Raw genomic sequence first — 4,034 nt, 5'->3', positions numbered from 1 at the left:
TTATGCTAAGAAGGCATCAGAGAAATTGGGATATTTTAAATGTAATTTGGTTCTCTTACACCTTTGAGAATCCTTCTTTTATCTTTGGCCTTGGAGAGCCTGATTAGAAAAGGAGGAGCGATCTTTAACGTCCTTGGGTAAGTTTATTCCAAGGTATTTGATTGTTTTTGTAGCTATTGTGAATGGGATTGATCTTAGAAGTTCTTCCTCAGCTGTGGCATTGCCTGTGTATACAAAGACTGTTGATTTTTTTTAATTTAAAATTATGTTTTTATTTTAGAATTTTGTATTATATCCCAAAGTGAGCACCAAGGAGATTTCCCTCAAATACTCTGTGAGAACTTATAAAGAGATCTTCAAAAGGAACCCTGCACATGTAACTCAAACAGGCTTACATGATCTGTAATGGTTAACACGCAAATGGGAAGGAAAGTGATTTTATTTCTGTTTTAGCAATATAAAAGGTCAATTAGGAAAAAGAAAGTGTATACCAGTAACCAAAAGCAAGTGCTTACATCACTGCACAATTTACAAAACAAAGATAATTGTCCTTCAAAACCAGACAACAGGTTCAAACTCTTTTCACACCCCTAAGTTATGCTGTTGGGAACAATGGCTGTTACAAGGCCATTGATTGCAGGCACATTTCCAGCATGTTCTGGTTATCCCTACTCTCATTTTATCTTCTTTCCTTTTTCTCTCTCATCAGCTTTTTGCTTTTTTCCCTTCTTCTTTTATTCACTGGGTTCCGAGAGTCATATATTTCAAATGTGTCTGCGTCCTGCATGCTTGCATCTTTCACCTTCCTGCTTTTATCCTCAAATTAAAGTACATGCGACATCCAACCCTCATCGTCTTCCACTTCAGTCTCAAAAATGTCATTTTCAGGAGTGTCAGCAATTGCTTGAGTGAGTTTAGTTTAAACTGGTTCAGTAATGCAAGAGTCTGGTCCTCCCGGGAAGTTCCCTTCTTTGCCTGTTGCTTCCTCAAGGCTTCATACTTTTGCTTTTCTCTTCTGTATTCTGCAACAGCACCATCAGGAGCAGCTTCTTCTTCTTCACTTCTTTTTTCTGCTTTTGCTGTGTTTTCTTCTTCTTCTTCTTCTTCTTCTTTTTTTTTGTTTTGCTGCCAAGAGTTCCTGCTTTAATTGTCTTGCTTCTTTTCTGAGTTCTTCACTGTGGCTAATCAATTTCTTTTCCACTTCTCCTTCTCCGGCTGACTTAACATTTGTATTTGTGTCCTTTAACTTTTTTGCGATTCTTTCTCTCATCTGGTTCTTTTCATCACCATCAATATCCTCATCATCCTCTGCACTTTCATCTTCTGCATCATCATCTAAATCTGCTGCATCAGCTTTTTCACTTTCAACAGCCGTAACAGAACTGAGATGTGGATCATCCTTAAGCAAGTCATGACTGCTTTTGCTTTTTACCTTCATGCTCTGACTGACTTGATTTACTTCTTCCTCTTCTTCCTCAGCTTCTTCTCCAAATGAAAGTAAACTAAAATTTTTTGTGCCTTTAGGTTTCAGTTTCTTTACTTCCTCCTCTGGTTTCTCTTTTTTTGGCTTTTTAATTTCCCTTGGAATGATGTCATCAAATGGATTAAACAAAACCTCAGAACTTTTTATTTTGTGTGGGTTCCGTGAACATTCATCATCATCAATATCTACTTCTGTCAGCCGCAACATGTTATACACTGTATCCCCTGTAACCTTTGCAAAGATGGTGTGTTTAATATTAAGTTAATCTGCTCGATGATTTTTGTACATTGATTTTCTATCTTGCTACTTTGCCAAACTCTTCTATGAGTTCCAGCAGTCTCTTAGTAGAGTTCTTTGGGTCCCCTAAATAAAGAATCATATCATCTGCAAAGAGGGATATTTTGAGTTCTTCCTTCCAATTTGTATCCCTTTAATTTCTTTTTCTTGCCTAATAGCTCTGGCTAAGACTTCCAGAACTATATTGAAGAGCAGATGTGAGAGTGGGCATCCCTGTCTCGTACCAGATCTCAGTGGAAATGCTTCCGACTTTCCCCCATTCAGTAGGATGTTGGCTGTGGGTTTTTCATAAATTGCTTTGATTGTATTGAGGAATGTTCCTTCCACCCAGTTTGCTTAGAGTTTTCATCATGAAAGGGTGTTGTATTTTATCAAATGTTTTCTCTGCATCTATTGAGATAATCATATGGTTTTTCTTCTGCAGTCTGTTAATGTGGTGTATCACATTGATTGATTTGTGAACACTGAACTATGCCTACATACCAGGGATAAATCCCACTTGGTCTGGGTGGATGATCTTTCTGATGTGTTGTTGCATTCTATTGGCCAGAATTTTATTGAGGATTTTTGCATCTATGTTCATCAGGGATATTGGTCTGTAATTCTCTTTCAATGCTACATCTTTTTTCTGGCTTAGGAATTAAGGTGATCCTGACTTCATAGAAGAATTTGGGAGGATTCCCTCTTTTTCGATTGTTCTGAATAGATTGAGAAGAATTGGAGTTAGTTCTTCTTTAAATGTCTGGTAGAATTCAGCAGTGAATCCATCTGGTCCTGGGCTTTTCTTTGTTGGGAGGGCCTTTATTACTGTTTCAATTTCTGTGTCAGTTATTGGTCTGTTTAGGTTTTCTGTGTCTTCCTGGTTCAATTTAGGTAGGTTGCATGTGTCCAGGAATCTATCCATTTCTGATAGATTTCCCTGTTTGCTGGCATACAAGTCCTTGTAGTAATTTCTGATGATTCTTTTTATTTCTGTGGTGTCTGTTGTTACATTTCCTTTTTCATCTCTGATTGTATTGAATTGGGTCTTTACTCTTCTTTTTTCAGTTAGTTGGTCCAATGGGGTGTCAATTTTGTTTATTTTTTCAAAAAACCAGCTGCTCGTTTGGCTGATTTTTTGTAATTTTTTTTTATTCGATCCTCTTGATTTCTTCTCTGATTTTAATTATTTCTCTTCTCCTTCTAGATTTGGGTCTGATTTGCTGCAGATTTTCTAGATCCTTGAGATGAATTGAAAGCTCATCTATTGGTGCCTTTCCAATTTCTTGATGTAGGCACCTATTGATATAAACTTTCCTCTTAACATTGCTGTTGCTGTATCCCATAAGTTTTGGTATGTTGTGCTGTTATCCTCATTTACTTCCAGAAAGTTTTTGATTTCTCTTTTAATTTCTTCTATGACCCATTGTTCATTCAGGAGCATGTTGTTCAATCTGCATGTGTTTGCATATGCTCTATGGATTCCCGAGTTGCTAATTTCCAACTTCATTCCTTTATGGTCTGAGAAGCTGCATGATATGATTCTAATTCTTTTGAATTTTCTGAGACTTGCTTTATGGCCTAGTATGTGGTCAATCCTAGAGAGGGTTCCATGTCCTGCTGAGAAGAATGTAAATGCTTTATGTATAGGATGAAAAGTTCTGTAGATATCTGTTAGATCGATTTGGGCTATAGTGTCGTTTAAATCTACTGTCTCCTTGTTGATCTTCTGTCCTGTTGATCTGTCTATTTTTGAGAGTGGAGTATTGAAGAAATTATGGGACATGTAGTCTATAGAATACTATACAGCAGTCAAAAACAATGAAACCCGGTCATTTGCAACAGTATGGAGTTATCTGGAAAACATTATGCTGAGTGAAATAAGCAGTCCCAAAGAGACAAATATCATATGTTCTCCGTGATCAGTGACAACTAACTGAGTACCAAAGGGGAAACCTGTTGAAGTGAATTGGACACTATGAGAAACAGTGACTTGATCAGCTCTTGTCCTGACTGTTGCTGTACAATGCAATACTTTATCCATTATAGTATTTTTTTTTGTGCTAGTACTATTGTTTGAACTCTGTAATTAACACTCAATTATTCTTAGGTGTTTAAATTTTAACCGAAAAGGGATCCCTGTTAAATATAAGTGGGAATAAGAGAGGGAGGAGATGTACAATTTGGGACATGCTCAATCGGACTTGCCCCAAATGGTGGAGTTAGAAATGTGCCAGGGGATTCCAATACAATCGCATCAAGGTGCCATGTACCA

The 4,034-nt window shown here is 37.2% G+C and overlaps 1 pseudogene; it reads right to left on the bottom strand.

Annotated features, from left to right (window-relative positions):
- Positions 1-673: 673 nt before the first annotated feature.
- LOC133758696 (spliceosome-associated protein CWC27 homolog) lies at positions 674-1,771 on the bottom strand (annotated as a pseudogene).
- Positions 1,772-4,034: the final 2,263 nt, after the last annotated feature.

This window comes from Lepus europaeus, chromosome 4 (genome assembly GCF_033115175.1).
Source record: "Lepus europaeus isolate LE1 chromosome 4, mLepTim1.pri, whole genome shotgun sequence".
In the NCBI taxonomy this organism is placed as follows: Eukaryota; Metazoa; Chordata; class Mammalia; order Lagomorpha; family Leporidae; genus Lepus; species Lepus europaeus.
This window is presented reverse-complemented; position numbering and strand designations above follow the sequence as displayed.